This window comes from Corvus moneduloides, chromosome 5, assembly GCF_009650955.1.
Source record: "Corvus moneduloides isolate bCorMon1 chromosome 5, bCorMon1.pri, whole genome shotgun sequence".
Classification (NCBI taxonomy): domain Eukaryota; kingdom Metazoa; phylum Chordata; class Aves; order Passeriformes; family Corvidae; genus Corvus; species Corvus moneduloides.
This window is the reverse complement of record NC_045480.1, coordinates 10,027,085-10,046,114: the sequence shown is the minus strand read 5'-3', so window position 1 is coordinate 10,046,114 and position 19,030 is coordinate 10,027,085. Positions and strand designations below refer to the sequence as shown.

Here is a 19,030-nt window from a genome sequence, read left to right as displayed (position 1 = left end):
GCATTAGTCTGTCCCTTTGTTCTGCAAAGAAAGATTTAATGCAGAAAGGGACTGCAGGATATGCATTCACCTGCTGACATCCCCCTCCCTCTTTTTCTGGGACAAGGCTTAGGACAGGAGGCACATCAGACATGATTCTGCACGTGTTGAATGACAGAAACTGACAGCCCTGCCAGTCCTGGCACACATGCAGCAAGGCTAAGGAAAGTTTTTGGGGAGTCTAGCTCTCAAGGCATGCCCTCATGCAGTACAGGCCACATTTCTGGGAGGTGTGATCCACAGCAGAGCTCTCCAGTGCATTGTACAAGGGCTGTCATGAACAGGGGATACCTCAGGGGAGTTTGAAACATCATGGACTCTTAAAAGTAGTTTTTTCCATTAGACTCTACCTGCGTATTAGTGTTAGTGGTCTAATATACTTGGTAGCTTCAAGCATTTAAATAGGAGCCATTCCAGCTTTATCATTCTTTTTGTAAGAAAATATCTTGTGTTACTCTATTTAGATGATTATATGTTGGGGTCTCCTCCCCCTGAGCACTTGTCTGTTCACAGGCCCCTCACATCATGCACACACTGCAATGGCTCAAGCACAAGCACACGCTGTTAAAACCTTAAAACCACCCCCAGCCCTGGCTCAGCCTGCCCTCTCCCCACTGCAGAGACATGATCAACCCATGGAATAAGTTACAGCAATCATTTATCCAGCATCCAGCTCCTGGGCTGCCTGTTTTGGAGTAACCAAGAACAGCTCAGCAGGAGCTGATTGGGAATCTGCCTGACAGGGACATGCCAGGAACGTGCCCTTTGCCAGGGAAAGGTGCAGCCTTGCTCCTGGTGATGCGCTGGGAAAGACACAGAACCCTCTTCCTGAACCCTCTGGTCAGATGAGGTCGTCTCCCAACAGCCACCAAAGCAGCTCCTCCCTCACCCCCACAAGCAGGTGGGACACAGCTACACTCCCACCCCCACCCCCCCCACTCTGTACCAACATGAAATAACCTAGGACAGAGACAGCCAGAGACCTAGACTACCAGGAACAAAGGATTTACATTTACAGGTAGAAAAACCCTCCCACAACTCTTTAAAAAAAAAAAAAAAAAGTGTCTTTTATACTCTACAACTTAAGTTTCTTTGGAAAGTGAAGTAACTGAATCGCAAGGACGCACTAGAATATTCCATGGTGCTATTTTACCAAAAAATTAGAAGAAAACAAAATTGTCCAGACGAGTTTTTCATCTACACATCACCTGGCCCCGCTCTTAGTTCGCGTTTCTCTGGCGGACGTTCTTGTCCTTGTGGTTTGTGGCATTGCTCTTCAGCGGTGCAGAGCCTCCATCATCATCATCATCAGGAACCTCACCTGGCTTTCTCCTCTTCTCATAGATGAAGATGATGGTGACAAGAACGAGGACTTCTGCCACAATGCCCAGGAAGGACCAGAGCACTGCCAGGCGGCTGCGGACGCGCAGGTTCACCGTGGCATCCCCAGTGCCGAACGAGTTGGTGCCATTGCAGAAATAGTCACCTTGTCCTGCTCAATATCCAGTTTAAGGATGCGTAGCTCTGTCTTGTTGCCACTGGACTTGATGATGTATCACCCAGAGGCGTTCTCGAGGAGCCCGTGGCCACTTTTGTGCCAGGACCAAGTGGTGACAGCAGGGAAAGAGGGATTCTTGCAGACCAGCACACCCGTGTCCCCCTCATTCCCATGCTCGGACTTCTTGTAGGCCACCACCTGGGGGGCAACCGAAATATTCACTTGTCCTCTTATCTGTGGGTTTGCTTCATAAACACACTCGTAGATGCCCTACTTAAATGGTGCAGCAGTTTAATTAAATTAATAATTGCATCTTAATTGACACCTTATTGCTTGGTGTACTGTCTTGTTGAGCAACAAGTTAGACAAAGGCAATGCCTGTGCTATAAAATAACACAAGCCCTTGACACAGATGTGAGCACTGGATCACAGCCATCAGTCACTGTTCACAGAACCACAGAATGGGTCAGGTTGGAAAGGACCACAAGGGGTCACCTGGTCCAACCTCCCTCCTCAAGCAGGGTCATCCCAGAGCACAGGGCACAGGATTGCTTCTGTTTGTAAGCAGTGCCTCTGGTAACCTCTGGGGCCTACAACAGCCCAGAATAACTTCCGCATGGAAATCCCTTTCGCTGATAGTTTCAAATGTGAGCTCACTGATATGCAACCAGCAGCTATGGATGGGTGACAGTGCAATTGAGGCATTAGAGGTGCCAGTGCCATTTTCTCTGCCAGTGCCTCCCCGCTTGGCATGTGGCTGCTGGGCCTCTTGGGACCAGGATGTACAATGTACAGCTCAGTGATGTACCTTGAGACATGGGAAGGTGCTGATTTTGCTTATATCGGCAGACTTCTACAAGTCTCTCTTCTACTGAGTTCATGACTATTGGCCCAAAGAATACCTGTCTGCATAACCCTTTTCTATGAGGCTAGGAACTCTAAAGAGGAAACCATTTTGGATCCCACAATCTTCTACCAAAATGTTTGAAAGATGGACCGAGGAGAAAGACAGGTGTCCCTGTCACCAGAAATGACCCTGCCGCCTAGCAACGCAGCAGAATCCTGAGCAGAGCTGTAGGGAAACGTGGTTTCTGTGCTTGCTCTCCCTGACTGAAAGAGTCCCCAGGGATTAGCAGGAGGGAAGTAGTTCCTGGCTCCATTCCTGGAACAGGTCCCAGGGAACCATGGAGAAAGTACTGCTCATACTTGCACAGAATACCTTTGTGATGTTACCAGGTCCTGCTCAAAGAGAATTGGCTGTTCTGGGAGATAGAGAAGTTTGGTAAGGGATATGGGTGTTGGCATTTCCTGAGACAGGAGCACCTTTCCCAGCTGGGCAGTGTGGATATACTTGACCAGGTGGGACTGAAGCTCCAGGCTGCTGAAACAGAAGCTAGGAAGGATGGAATACCTTCTTTTTACTTCCGTGACCCCATGCACATCTGGGTATCTGTTCAAACAGTAGTAGCTTTTGTTTCTGCCTCCCTTGTGGTGATGAACTAGATCTTCAAAAGTTTATTTTGCAAAGAGAAGTTGTTAAAAGCTGAGCCACAGCCTTTCATTTGGGGAGTTGCAGAGTTACTGCTGGGATTCTGGCCAGTGGTTATGTAGGGGTACCATGAGTAGAGAGGTGGTAGCAGTTCATGCATGAATAGAGAGGAGAGGATAAGAATGTAGACCCTCAGTTATAGCAGTAGACAACACAACTCATGAAAGAGTTAACAGAATGGACTGTCAGCATGGATATGATTTATTCCCTCCATATAGCACTGTGGGAAGGCAAGGCACATGCAGAGGACGGGCTCTGTTTAGGGAGGGAGGGGATGAATGCTGCTAAGTGTTTGTGAAGGTTTTGATGGACATATGAATTATCCAAATTGCCACCTCCAGTTCTGGAATTAGAAGAGACAGACAAGTGTACGTGGCCATCTGTGCCTATGAGGCCAGGCAGTGTGTGTGGGAGCTGAGGGCTGAGCCCTGCTGGAATCCCTCCATCTGGCATGAGAATGCTCATGAGCCATTTGGATTGCACAGCAGGAAATGGGACTATGAGCACTGTTGGTATGGATTTCTAGGATGCCTCTCAGTGTCCAACACCTTGTAGTCAACCAGCTGGACACACATTCCACTGGTGGTCATTGCAAACTGGACCTGTAACCAATGGTCAAGGGGTGAAGCAACATTTTGTGTTTTACAGTATACAGAGAATGTTCCCAGAAACCACTTCTAATTCCAGGCAGGAAGAGCACATATTAGGAACACTGCTGTTGTCCCAAACTAGAAATTGATCTGCCATGGAGCCCCTGGCTGAGGGTAGCTTGCCTGGCTTCAGCCTGAAGAGTGAGGTGGGGCTACAGATGGGCCGTATGAAGCATGGATAGTTGTCTCATAAGCATATGGAGAAAATGCTGGGATAGGGAGTTTATCCATGGCAGACAGCAGGGTGTTGTCACACCTGCAGCCCAGCACAGATTTCCAGCCTGCAAGCATAGAACAAGGTGTACTGGAAGGTTTTATACCCTGCTGCCTGCTTCTGGAGTGTGACCGCCACTGGGGTTGTGGGGATTAATAAGGGCCAAAGCATGTCAGAGTTCTGAGCCAGGGCTGGATACCAACAATTTGTAACTTGGATGCAACGGTTGTGTTTCAGGAGTGGCTTTCAGCTGATTCAGTGGATATGAATCAGTCTGTGTGTAGTGGTTTTGGTTCGAAATATTCATTACTTACTTATTTTTCTTCTGTGAGATAAGAATTAGGAGAAAGCAAAGCAAGCACATAACCTAAAAGAATATAAAGAAGTTTATTAACAGAACTAAAAGAAAAAAATCAGAATCAGACTAAACCTTCAGAACACTTCTCTTCCTCCCACCTTTCTCCCTTCTCCCACTGACAACATAAAAATACAACCCTTGAGATTTTCAGTCAGTTTACCACCTCTATAATAATCTCTTTTTTCAGTTCACTTAGGGAGAGGAGTTTCTCTTGCTCATGCTGTGGAGACATCTCCATAAGAAACAGTTCTCTTGTGGCTTCAATGTCACAGCAACACAGCTGCCCGGGATGGTTCTCTGCTCGCATGTGAAAGTCCCTTCCCTCGACTTACAGCTTTCCCCACAACTGCTTTCGAGGGTTCAATCTTTTGCTAAAGGGGTACCATTTTAAGGATGAGCTGTTCAGAAGAAAAAGGTTCTCCTCATCTATCTCTGGGATCATCTTCATCTCTAGGAACAGAGGTCTTCTTCTTCCCTGGGAGCAAGGGTCTTCATCACTTTCATCTCTCTCTATTCAAGCTTCTCATCAAATCACAGCTACTTCAACATTTGCTTGTTTCAGCACAAGTACTTTTGCTCACAACTGCAGTTTGAATGCTCCACCCCCCATGCTTTCATGAAATTACAATGGGTACTCTGATGTATCATAGTCCATCACCATAGCTTTACAACAGAATTTCAGCTTCTAGGTTTGAAGCATCTCTTCTTTCTCCTTTCTCGGGGTTTCAGCTCTTCCTTCTTCACTGACTTTGGTGTCTTTATGGTGTTTTCTTCACATGCCTTCACCTTTCCCTTTCCTTTGACTTTGGAGAGGATTGATGTCTGCAGGCTTCATCTGTTCTGGAGGAATCTTACAGCACTAAAGGGTTAATCTCACCCAGCCCCGCAGATGGAATTCGCTTATCGCTGTTGGTCACATGATCTTTGCTGGACAGCGGCCTCAGATGAATTTGGACCGCACTGGGTGAGGCCTTGCCAAGCCGCGCTGCGGGGCTGCCTGCACGGAGCAGGGCTGCGGGGGCCAGCCCGCATGGAGGAGGGCCGCAGATGGAACAGGGCCTCACGGCTCCAGGGTGGCTGTCTCCTAGCCGGCCCAGCCCTCACTGAGGGGCTGCGCCGGGTGCCCAGTGAGCAGAAGCAGCTGAGATCTCAGCCAAGCCGTGCCACGGCCAACCTGGCCGGGCCACCCTGAGCAGGGCCTGGCCCAGCCCCACTGGGCCGCACCGCGGCCCCCAACTTTCCTGTCCAAAAGCCAGAAGCAAGAGAGCTTTTCCAGGGTTTGTTCGTTCTTAAATGGGGATCAGAGAGGCGTGTCAAGCTTCTTAAGTGGCTTAAAAAGTTGCCAGTATTCAAACTAGCCAGTTGATAGGTTCTGTCGGGTCTAGAGGAAGCTGTAAGCACCTCTTTGCAAAAGAATCACTTCTGTGGCTGATGGAGCCCTCCTTAACTAAATACCCAAACTATGCTAAACCATGACGCTGTGCTGTTTGGTTCTTGGAGCACAAAGATCCTTAGCCTTCTTTTTGTCAATATAAACAAATTTGTTTAGGCTTACTGAGCTGTATCTCAGCTTTTTATCTACTCTTCAGCCAGACCTCTAAGTTTCTGTTCTCAGAGCTGTATCTGCATGTCTTTGAGCAAGTGTACAAAACTTGTGGAGTGTGAAAGAATAAGAAAAGAGCAGGTAATAAATAAATGGAATTTGTGAAATTATTAACTTGTCAGTTTAACATCAATTAAGAGAGAAATTCTGGAATGGAAAAAATCAAACCATCTGTAACATCTTGGAAAAACATCAAAGAGCTGAGTAGCTGCCAACATGGTCCATTTGTTCAACCCAGTTCCCTTCTGTGACTGAGTAATTGGTCAGTGGATAAAAGAGGCACATTAGAAGTCACATTTTGAGATTAGTAGAGCTTTTGCTACTCCCTTGCATCACGCTTTTGCAAATACGCACGTAAATTAAATTATGTGGTGAAAAGCCAAATGACTTGGATAATCTTGCTCAGAAAATTGATCTGATATCTGACACAACGGACACATCAAATGAGTTTTCACAGGGTCTTTTGACTGGAATAGGGAGTTGGCCTACTACTTACTATTTTAACAGCTAGATAGAAGCAAGCAGACTTGTTTTATTGCTAAGTTAGTCCTCCAGCCTTGATAAAGGATATAATCAGAAACAAGGATAGAATTTAGAATCACAGAATGATTTGGGTTGGAAGGGACCTTTAAAAGTCATCAAGTCCAAACCTCCTGCAATAAGCAGGCACATCTTCAACTAGATCAGGTTGCTCAAAGCCCCATCCAACCAGACCTCGAATGTTTCCAGAGATGAGACATGTGCAACTTCTCTGGGGACCCTGTTCCTGTGCCTCACCACCCTTGTCATAAAAAAATTTCTTCCTTATATCTATTATAGCATCATAAAATATCCTGACTTTGAAGGGACCCACAAGAATCATAGAGGTTCAACTCCTGGCACTACACAGGACCACACCAACAGTCACACCATGTGCCTAAGAGCACTGTCCACATGCTTCTTGTCCAGTCGTCTGATCATTTTTGTGGCCCTCCTCTGAACACAATCCAACAGGTCCATGCCTTTCTTGTGCTGGGTTCCACAGAGCTGGATGCAGTACTCTGGGTGGGGTCTCACCAGAGTGGAGCAGAGGGGCAGAATCCCCCTCCTTACCTGCTGTCCACACTGCTTTGGATGTATACAGCCCAGGACACGTTTGGCTTTCTGGGCTGTGAGTAACACGGCTGGGACAGGTCCATCTTTTTCAGTCTAAGTCCTCCTCAGCAGGGCTACCCTCAATTCCTTCTCCTACCAGCTGTATTGATACCAGGGGCTGCCCTGACACAGGTGCAGCACCTTACAGTTTAGAGAGGGAAGTGTGAGGTGTTAAAGTCAGTTGAGAGCAAGTATGTGATGAGTGGTTCTGAAATCTTCCTGGAAAATGAGATGGGGAATCATGGGACTTAGGATGTTGTATGACTCAGAAGCATGATGCTGGTTTTATCTGGCATGAGAAGGAAGCAAATGTTGTATCAATAAACATTTGTATTACCAGCAAAATACAGAATGTACTCCCAGTCTGCTCAACATTATTGAGGCCTTAGTCGTAGTGATATGTCCAGTAGTCTTCAGAGGAATATGGACTCCCTAGAGATTTTCTGACAAAGGAAGGCTGGAGTGATCATCTAGTTTAGAACTGGTGCTTTTAAATTAGAGAAGACTGAATGCAAAAGGTCTTAAATAACAACTGTTGTGAATCTGTTGGTCAACAAGCCTGTGATGCACAGGATGATAACTTTTGCAATGGGTTTGAATCACAGGAAGGAAGGTCCTTGTGTATTTTCATTCCCTTTCTTAAGCTAACTGGGAAGACTGTGTAAAACACTGGGATGGATCGCTGGAGGAGTCTGGGGCACCTTTGCTTTGAAGAGCCCACAGAAGATATGAGGCTTAGTCTGGTGTTTTGTCTGTTTTATGAAGAATTAGTTATTTAACAATTGTCATTGTAACACATTGTTATATAAGGGCCAAAAGCCTAAAATATTAAGTAAAATTTCTTGTCTGGATATCAGGAGTCTTCCTGGCTGAATTTTAATCTGGGTAAAGAAAGACCTTCAGCCAGAGAGAAGCAAATGAAACGGGAGAATCCCAAGTCTGGGACCATGCTTGTACTTTAGGCAAAAGGAGAAAGCATTGGAAATTCCATCATTCCAGGCATCCTCATGCTGTTTGCCGCCTTACATGCTGTCAGAACGGTTCCAGGTCTGAGTGAAATATTGTACACTCTCTGACTCTTTGTACAGAGCCACATCCCATATGTTGGGAACCAGGTAAGGAGCACCTGTGCAGTGTAACACAGCTCTCAGGCTTCGGGGCAGCTGGTACCTGAGGAAAACAGGATATACTGGTGATACAAACCTCTTGCAAGCTAGATTTGAAGGTCAGCAGCTCAGACTCCCACTGCAATCCAGCTACTGTATTCCTTGGCTATTCCCTGACTGGTGACAGTTCTGATGGCAAGTGTCCTGGGTTGCAGTGTATTCTATTACCATCCTCACGAGCTGTTGAAATCAGGTGGGGCAGTGTTTCCTTGCCTCCTCCCCCCAGACTGTCTTTCTATTAATGGCCCATCATTGTCCTGCCGCATGACTCAGAGATAACTCCCTCCGGACTATCTTCTGTTAATGAGCCTAATCAACACTTGGCCTCATGACTCATTACCCCATTGTGAGATGCTCCACCCAGAGGCAGGAACCAAGCATTCCATCCTGGATATAATCTGAGATGCTGAACACCAGAGACAGCCTTCCCACTGGATTTCCAGAGGATAGGAGCTACATAGCCACCACTGGACCCTCTGAGGAGGAGCAGACCCTTTTTCTACAGGATCACCACTTCAGAGGACTGCAGCCACCATTCTACCAGACTGCTACCACCACCCTGCCTAACAGCGAATCAGGTTGCATCTTGACTCTGTCAGTTTGAACCAATGTTTTCTTTTAGTTTTTTTCCTTTTCTTTAATTTCCCCATTAAATTGTTATTCTGACTTGGTGCCTCCCACTGGTTTGTTTTCAAACTAGTACACAAGGTACCTAGGGAGATGAAAACCTCTTCTCTTATGGGCTTGGATTTTCAGGAGGTGGTGAATGCTTCAGAGATAGTTTCATGTCTTCCTTTTGCTGAAAGCGCAGGCCTGGTTAGCTATCACCACGAATTTTAGACAAACAGATAATGTGTGCCATGCCTGACCTGTCCATCATGCTCTGGAGTGTCATGTAGATTATGTACAACATGCATATGCAGACTATGCACCGAGTGAGGATTTTTTTCCCACACTAGTGTGATAGTGGGGTTATAGCCAGCCCACCTGAAAAAAGGGTCATCCAGCCCTTACCTAAGTCTGTGGTATTTGTCTGGGGTAATGTAATGATCCCCATTGCTGGTATGGTCTCCCGTAAGTATTGATACTGATTTTGGGGATGTGGTCTTCCCATGATTTGGTGCAGGAACTTAAAGTTTTGGGGATATTGCAACAAGGAACCTCTTTTTTTCTTCCTGATAAAAGTCTGCTGAAGCATGGCCAAATTACCAGGCTTCACAGTGCCCCTGCCCTGCTTAGGGAAGGCAGAACAGTTTGTGCAGGTCTCTGAGGAGCAGGAGCTTTTATAGCCACTGCATCCAGCTGAGCACATCTCTTCATTCCCATGCAGCTGTTGTGAGCTGGCCTGACTGCAGAGCCCACGCTGAGACTGTGGGGTACAAACAGCCATATAATTATTAATCTCTGTTAATGCCATCACTTGGCACAAGAACAGAGGAGTGGTTGTAGAGGATTTGGTAGCTTTTACCTAGTGCATAGCTAGAGCTCTTTAAAGCTTGTCTCAGTTAATAACCATCTAATGACCTTCAGAGGTCAGCATTTATTAGGAAGAGAGTAACCAAGCAAAGTGTACAGGGACAAACTGCTACGCTTTAAAAAGCCTGCCACCTGCATAAAAATCACTGTTTTCCCTCTGTCTGCTCTCTTTGGGGAGAAGAAACAGAACCACCCCAGGCTGAACTGCGTAGGGAAGAGGACATGGAGTTTAAAAACAGGCTATAAAAAAGAAAGAGAAGGGCTTTAGGAGAGGAAGAGAGCTATATGAGAGTGTGGTCAAGTAAAACCTGGAGATATAAGCAGAATTCCCATGTCTTTGTTCCCCAGTAAGGGCTTGCAAAGTGCAGGGCCTTTCAAACTCTGTTGTCCTGGCAGGGTGTCTATCAGTTTTAAATGTCAGAATCACAAGACCTTCATGTTAGCTTGTGGTGTGGCGTCACTCCTGCTGCTGATATTTGCCTTTACAGAACATAACCCCATTACTGCCTATTTTTTAGGCCTGTGGTCTGGTCCTTCAGATCACAGCATGACTAAATTCTTGTTGAGATAACTTATCAGTATGCTACATCATGTTCTGTATTTTCCATGATTTACTCTCTAGTTTATGTGCTTTGACCAATTTCTACTGTCTACATGAGCAGTTTAATGTACAGATCTGCAGACCTAAGTTTACACTAAAAGCCTCCCAAAAAGTCCCAACTTTGCAGCTTCAGGGCAAAGATGCTTTTATCAGAAACAGCCAACTTCTGAAGTCTGTAGGAGACATACATAAGTGTGTGTTGTGGAGACTGCTTACTGAAACACAGGCCTTTGTTTATTGCCTTAGTGGAGTAAGTTAGGTGATGTTTATACTGAAAAGCTGCACTGAACTTCCACTGGGTGCAAGTACATGGGTGTGTGTGGGTTTTCTGTAGGAAGAGGCCTTGGCCCATGTTTTCTGGAGCTCTGCAGATGCTTGTAGACTCTATTACCAGTTTTTATTGAAGTTCAGAAAATAGGAGGGTGAGTGCCTAAGGTTCTTATGTGTGATTGCCTTCTCATTGCAGCGAAGTTGGACTAGGTGACCTTTACAGGTCTCTTCCAACCCATACTATTCCATGATTGTATGATTCCAGTCTAGCACATACCAAACATATCAGGAGCTGAGTGGTTAGAGTCCTGCATTTTGACATGGGAGGAGTTCAGATGGATGAAAGGCTGGAAAAACCTAAAAGCTAGTCTAAAGGACATTTACTATACATTGCTATTTAAAATTACACTTGATTAATTTAAACATCACTATGCACCACTGAGACTGGCTTCTTTGTTCTTCGGGGGTTTTGTTGGATTTTTTTGTTTATAACTTTGAAGTGGGAGGCTCTTTGTATCACCATATCTCAGGCACTTGTTATTTTATAGATGCTTGTAGCTTATCAGTAAAACTAAAAATACTTTTCCTAGACAGGAAAGCTCAGTTTTCTTCTATTTTTGTCAAACTTTTTTTTTTTATTGTTGTAGTTGTGGCAGGGAGGAGAATGCTTTAACTCCTGCTATAAACAAACATGTCATTTCTGGGAGAGACTGAGCAGCTCTTCTAACTGAAATGTTGCTTACAGTGTGGTACTTCATGTTTCTCTCTCTTGATAAAAAAAACCCAAGCACAGTTAGGATGAACATCTGTCTGCTCTCCTATTGTCCTCAGTGATCCATTGTCTTGAAGCTTTCTTCTACGTAAACAGCTGCATTTAACAGAACAGCAGTGATTTTACACTGACTTTGCTCTAGATTTGTGTGCCCCTAGTTCACAGGAAGAGAGGAAAGTTAATCACAGTAAGTTTTCCTAAAGGTATTTCACTGAATAGTTCAAAATCAACTAAATTTCAATTAATTAGACATGCATTCATATTGTTACTCTTATTTTTAAGGTGTTATAAGATGGATTTGGCATCAGAATAGATTATAAAATTGTAGATAATGGAGAAGAGCTGAGGACTTCATATATCTAGCATGTATTCACACCAATACACATTCCACCTCTTCCAGGCCAGCAGATCTTCAGTGGCAAATGCAATTTAGAGGGTTTTTAACCTAATCCAATGGGTCAGGTACTAAGTATCAAAAAATTAGATTTAACTCTTTGCCATGAGGGACCCTCAAAGTTCATCTTAGATTTCTCATTTTGCAGCTCAAGGTTTAGTCTGAAAATAAGGGATGCTGTCACTGGGGACAGTGAAGTACTGTCTTCAGTGGCATCCTTTTCAAAATCATTAAAGGCATATGTTTTTCCTTTGGGGTTTGCATACACATGCATCACTTGTGTTGCTACCATAGTGTTAGAAAATATAACATCTTCAATTTAAAAAAATAAAATTATTGTTGGTTTGGTTAACTACATTTTGCTTTATAGTCAAAGGCTGGTTAGAAGTAAGACCAACTCAGGAATATCTGTGCCCAGGGGAAGTTTGTGCAAAGCTGCTCAAGGGGATGTGGAACCATGAGAACTTGGTGTTTTCATGGGTTAACTTTGCTTCTCACTGCCGGCTGATGAAGCTGATGAGGCTCTCCAGTGACTCTATACAGTGAGTGCCACACCCACATTAGCAAAAATTTTCATGTTTGTTTTGCATTTTTAAGCAAAGTAACAGTGCAAGTCTATCTACACATCAGCAATGAGAAAATAATGAACTGCTGCTCACCTACTAATCAGCAGTAGTAGAAGCAGCAGCACTTCTGTCTCTTTAAGAAGAGCTTTTTTAATCTGGAGAGCTGTTCTGTGAGTGACCTCCTCAAGTCACTGTCTGAGACAAGAACCTAGCGTATGTGCTCTTCCTTGTGAGCTGGAAGTCACTTTAAATCTGCCAACACATTTGCTTAGCTTTCCTTTTAGAGCAGAGCCAGCTGTTCTTCAGGGTCTCTGGAGTATCTGTATGTTCCCTTAAACTTTCCTTTCTGGCGAGAAAATAGGGGCAGTAGCTAGACCGTTTCCCATAGTAAAAGATTAACAACTTTGGGTATTATTACATTGCTCAGAGATGTCCGTGGTCATAGTTCAGTCCCTGCTTTTCATTACTTGAGGCTTCTCAGCCCTGTGCCCAGGCTCAGCTCCTGGAGCAATGCTGGCTTGTGTCAGCCCCCCGACACAGCCCATCCACCCTTTGCTTTTCAGAGGTGGTGCCACTTGAATGACAATTGATTCTTCTGTCATGACCCCCATCTCATCCAGGAAAGAGTGGAAGGGATTCTGCTATCTGATATTAATTAGGAGTTAATGAGGCTTGTTTGAAGCCAGCAATGGAAGCAGCTAGTGATTAGAAGGGTTGTGAAAAGGGCTGTGCTGAGCCATTAGTCAGACAAAAAGAAGAGAACAAGTAATACTGATCGAGGGATTTTTTTCCCTTCTGTTTTCTAAGTATGAAATTCATGTTTAAGATTAAACTAAACCATTTTAGAAGTGAGATAGAACAGTTTTATGAAAGTTTAAAGATACTAAACAGGAGACAGAGAAAATAAGAGGGGGAAAAATTTTATTCAGCTTGGTCACTGGCCATGGACTTCATTCCACCTTCTGTCGAAGGATGCGTGACCCTGTGCTCCTTGTCTCCTGGAATGACAATTGCTGAGACCAAGCCATCTTCTCCTGAGTGAATACACACATTTATGCTTGTTCTTCCCCTCCTACTCTCAGCACAGTGAGAAATTAAATACCATACCCCTGAGTTGGGGTAGGATGGAGGGTAATTTCTGCGGGCTTCCATAGCCTGCTCTATCTGGCATGTCCACCAGCAACAGTGCTCGGGAATTTGAAGACAGAAATTAATGCAAGTGTGTGATATAATAAGCACAACTGGGCTGTTCAGTAGATTCCAGTATCATACTGGCATGAGAACATGTAGCCACAAGAGCGTTTTAAGCAAACTTAAGTATAATACAAGGGATTGGGGTTTTGTCATTTGCACTATGGTGGTTTTTGTTTGTTTGGATTTTTTTCCCTCCCCAGATGTAACAGCTGACTGAGTAAAGTGAGGTTCCTGAAGTGTTTTCCCCCCCTCCCCCTGCTTCCCCCAAATATGGAGAGTAATTTATGAAAAAAGTTGTTTAGAGAGGAATTTCAGAACTAAAATATTCACCTAGTGTCCAGATACTGGGTAAAGGAATTTTCAGTTAGTGATGCTTATTTTTGTCTTCAATCAATGCCTTTTTCAAATGGACAGAATCCTCAAAGTAAGTCCTGTGTTTTTCATGTTTCTGAATACAAAATACTTGTGGATTTTTTTTCCCTTTTCAAGTGCTTAAATTATTTTAAATAATTTCTTCTATAAACATTCATATTCATGCATTGATGTGCCTGATCACGCAATGAAAGTGGCTACAAAGTCAGCCAAAGCAAATTTAATTTTCTCTTTTATGAATAAAAATACCTAAATATTTGTCCAGTTCAGACAGAGACATTGTCTTTCCTTATTTTACTGTGCTACTTTGACTGGTTCCATTGTTTGTTACGTTCCTGCTGCATTTAGAAGATCCTAACATTTTAATAGTCAAGAAGAAAGTGAGTGAGGGATGCTAATGAATGCCTTTATTGGAAAATACAATGTGTATTATTATAGGCTTCCTGTGAATGCTAGTATTCCAACAGGAGCCCTGGACCTGCCAGTCAGTGGTGCCAAGACCTCTCTTGCTCTAGAACTTATTTTAATAATTTTCTTGGACTTGAAGTAATGAACTGAATATAATATTCAAGTAGTGTTAAGTATCATGATTTTATGTAAATGACATTGCATTTTCACTTCTTTTTTCCTTTCTTAATGAAGCCTATTTTTGACTGCTATGCACTAAGGAGGCTCCCTTAGTGAGCCGCAGAGTGACAGCATGCAAGTCTTTCGAGGGGAATGTGAAACGTTGATCAGAAATTATCTGTATGTGGCTTGTTTTTTCTCCTTACCACTCTTTATTGCCTTGTATTCAATTTTCACTGCCATGTTTATTTTGGCTGTCTTCATAACCCTCCTGCGACCTCTGTCATCAGGATGGTATTTTTTTTCCCTGCCTCATGTATCTCCTCTGTTTACTTCACAGAACTGAACAAGACCAATGTTGATCTGAATGTCTATTCACAGCTATGTTTACTGGCAGTATTTTCCCATGACAAAATTTTTGTTTTCTTTTCTCTGGCTTTTAACCAGTTCCTAGTGCATAACAGGACTTAATTTTCTATCGAGTTACCCTGCTTTCCCCTCTACAATTTTTTTTAATAGTTCTGTCCAGAATTAGCTTTATATATGTGGAAACTGCTTTTAGACATTTCAGTAGTGTTTTCCATGAACTTAGGTTTCTAAAGAGGATCTCTGCATCCACTGCACCCAAAAGAAGGAAACATATATCCAGCCTAGGATATTTAAGGCAAACACTCTTGGTCATGCCATGCCACATTACCATCAGATATTCTTCTGGAGTTACCTCCCAGAGTTGAGGATGAGGAAGACACTTCCTCAGAACACCAGGGACATGCTCTTTTTAAAGTGACAAAACTGCTGCAGTGAGTTAGGTGGTCTGAATTCTTCCACTGTCAAGGATACCTGCCTCTAAACACTCAAGTTAGCCAAGTTAATTCTACCTAAAGGTTTGCCTTGTCTCTGAAATGGGGCTTGCTCCATGTGGTGAGTCAGTGTCAACTTTTGTAGGACAAGGAGGGAAGCCCTGAAAATGTTGATTGCTCTCATCTGATAGACCTCCAGTGCTGCAGGAGGTTACAGAAGTTTATTCTGCTTGGCAGCTGTCTGCCTAGGGATCTTCTGTAATCTGGATCATTCAGCCACGAAAGGGTTGCTCAGAAAAATTCTACTGAGTTGTCTTTTATGTTTTTATATACAGAGACACAATTCTTACCCTTACTAGCAAACACCAACTGTGACCTTATAATAAAACATTTAGGGATTGAAGTGATCCTCAGACTCTTGCCTGCATTATGAAAAGTGTGCTGGAAAATGGAGAGAATGGAGCTGCTTCATTAGGTGAAATTTGTGGACTTTGTGTAGGGAAAAGATCTTACAAAGATGAGGCTGTGAATATATCTGATACCTGGGTATTGCAGCAGCTTTCAGGAGAGAGGAATTTAGGCTCAGTGTAAAACCCTGACTGAAATGGAAAACAAACTATGCAAGATCTAGGATCATGCCTCTAGTTTGCCAGGGCTGTGAATGTTTAACTAACAAGGAAAATACCTTCCTTGTTTTGTGAACATTTTAAGAGGGTCTATCTGTTACAGTCTGGAGTAAAGGAAGTAAGTATATGGCTGTCTTGTTTTCCATCTATTCCTTGATAACTCTTATCAAACAACATTTGACATATGTGGGACTCAGCAAGAAAACTTCAGACGTTTTTGTTTTTCGGCTGCTACTCATGTACCAGGGAAGTGGCACATTGACACTGAGTGGCAGACAAACTTGCCTATAGCAAAATGCAGCTGCTCACAGATATGTAGAAATGAGACAGCAGCATAAGTGGCATGTTAGGAGAAAGCACCAGGAATGTTCATGGAGTTTTGGAGTTATCTGATCTATGTAACTGGAATATTGGATGCTTGTTTTTAATGAGTGATTTGCTTGGCCCACCTGAAGGTTTTCTAGGTGATAAACATAACTGAACACCAGTTTTCTGCTGGAATACTGCAAGTACATTAAGAAATTGTCTATCATAACTGAAATAGTACTGAATGCCTATAGCATTCTTTTAGGATAACCCCCCTCTGTGGGTTTCATTGATTTATTTTTTATAGTTATGATGCATTCAGTTGTAACACATCTCATACAGCTTGCATAATTCAACCATATAATAGTAAGTTTCATGAAAATTGAAAATACTTAAAATACTCTGTATAATAAAATATTATCAGGTACTGGTTAATTTAAAGGCTGGAGAATAACAGTGTGAATTTAAGTTTATTTTCTAGGTGAATATTAATATTTTTTGTTTCTTGTAACAAAAGGCAAGTCTGTTTTCAATTTAATGGACCCTAACAGAAGACTCTGAAATGTCAGCCCCCAATGACTTTAGCATTATAAGTTCAGATACTATTTTTTGACAATATGAACTCAAACCCAATATCTCATTCTCCTAGGGGAAAGAAAGGAGAGACTTGAACCACAAGAAATTCAATCTGCCCTATACTGAGGAACTCTACCAAATCAAGCAGCTCCCTCACAGGACTGCTACTGATTTGTCCAGATTTTATCCAGCAGTTGTGTCAGTTCTGTGTCTTCACATTCTTAATTGTGGTGGTATTCCTGTTTAAATAGCTAAGGATAGCCTTTATGGATACCTAGAAAGCAAAGGGAACCATTTTTTTGACCCAAAAGAAAACCTTCTGTGATCAGAGAACTGGACTAGCAGAAACTGCCCACTCAAATGATTGCCTCCATAGGGCATAAGTGCACGTACGGAAAGAGTTGGGCAAGAGAGAGGTTCTTTTAATGCCCTGGTGAATCAGCCATGGTTATGAGGAGATAGTTCTTCAGATGTGCTGTCAGAGTGAAGCATAATGTTCTTCAACTTCTGGTATTTGTTATGTCTCAGTAAATATTCTGGTAAGGACGCAAGGCACTTTTTTAACAGCTTAATATCTCTTTCTGTTTTATTACTCTGCTTTTTGAAATGGAGCTACTTATCATGTGAGTTAATTAATTTTTAAAGTCTTAGCCAGCTGTAGCTTCATATCTCACTTTGAAACTAAATTCCATTATAAAAGTGCTGTTTCAAACTTGAGTCTGAATTTTTCCATCTCCCTTCACTCCTCCTTTAAGTGCCACAACTGCTATATGGATTGCTATATGGATCTCTTCAGTTCTTAATGATGGCTTCTGAGACAAACATTATTTTTGGGCCAAAAATAACTCAACATGAAATTTGGCTTAAGCTAATACTTCTATCTATTGCTAAGTCAAAGAGGTTGCAACCTTTATTTCAGCATTATCTGTACATGTCTTTCTTAAACTCTTTCCCAATTTCTGTTTGAAGAAAATAAATTGTAATTGAGCAAACTTATTTATGAGTTTTTGAGGTTAAATATTTTCAGAGCCATGTTTTGTTGATTTGAATAGGCTTTTTTGAACAGTGGCCTACTTAAAATAACATTTACTGTTGAGAATCATTTATCATTTGACTTGGCGAATGAAAATGTGCGTTGCGCTTTCGAGCACGTCTCCATTTGGTTGCTTGCACTTCCAACCTTCTTTTAAAACCACATTCAGATTTACCACAGCATGTAAGTAGGACAGTGGCATGTTCAAGGGTGATGTGCCATGACACCTGGAGAAGTTGCTTCTGCACACGAGTACCTCTTGCCTGGGCTGAATCCCAGCTAGTGCGTGAATAACATGATAGCCAGGGACAGCCACAGCCTTCAGCTGCTGCCTTCCCCCTTTGTGTTTAGAACTGTTTGCCCTCCAAAGTTATTTAGGATGGAAATTGTGCTTCACTGTTTTCCTATGCGGAATTCAGCATTCTCAAAGCGTTGCTGTGATGCTGCTGATGGCAGTGCTGTGTTGTCACCTGGCACCAGTGCAGACAGCTCTCAGCTTGATTCAAGGTGAAGGCTCCTGCCTACTCGAGGAGGAGGAAAGGACTGACCTTGTACCTCCAGGCTGTTTATTGCACAGAGACCAGTTACCCACAGTCAAATCTGTGGCTGCAGCAGTGATTTCGTTAGCACTGGCTTTAACTGGATTCTCTCACATCCTGGAATGAGATTTAACAGCAACTGAGATGTACTGAAATTTGAAATACCTCTGTTTAAAGGCAGAATTTGGGAGACAACTGGGTGGGATTTTTAGTATTTTAGGTAAACAAACAAATATATTCAGCATTCCACTGAGTCCCTTGGCATGATGAACATCCATTATAGCACTGGATTTTAAACATTAGCAGCTATTGAAATTGTCTTCTATAACAGACCATCTGTAAGTCAGAAATAATTAAAAAGTTAAAGAAATATATGTTGTTTGAAATGGGGAACATTCTTGGATAGCAAAGCCTATAGGAGAAAAGTATCAAAAATGCTGTTTGCTTTTTGTGAGAATTGTCTCATCAGTTCATTACCTCTGAATTTACTTGTTCAGTATAACATTTTTCTTCAATACTGTTTTATCTTTGAGTTTTTTTCTGCCCTCTAAGAAAGGTCTGTATCATTTCTCATTCAGCATTCTGAAAATTCTCCTATGGGAACCTGAAATTTCAGCTTCTTTACAATTCTGTTATAATATGAAAAATTGAAATTCAGCAACAGATGCAAAATCTCAGAGATGTTGTATCAGCTGACCTCTGCCTTTTGGTAGCATTTGAGTCTTGT

At 42.9% G+C, this 19,030-nt stretch overlaps 1 pseudogene; it reads right to left on the bottom strand.

Annotated features, from left to right (window-relative positions):
* Nucleotides 1-1,161: 1,161 nt before the first annotated feature.
* Nucleotides 1,162-2,842, bottom strand: LOC116444081 (annotated as a pseudogene).
* Between the last annotated feature and the right edge of the window lie 16,188 nt (nucleotides 2,843-19,030).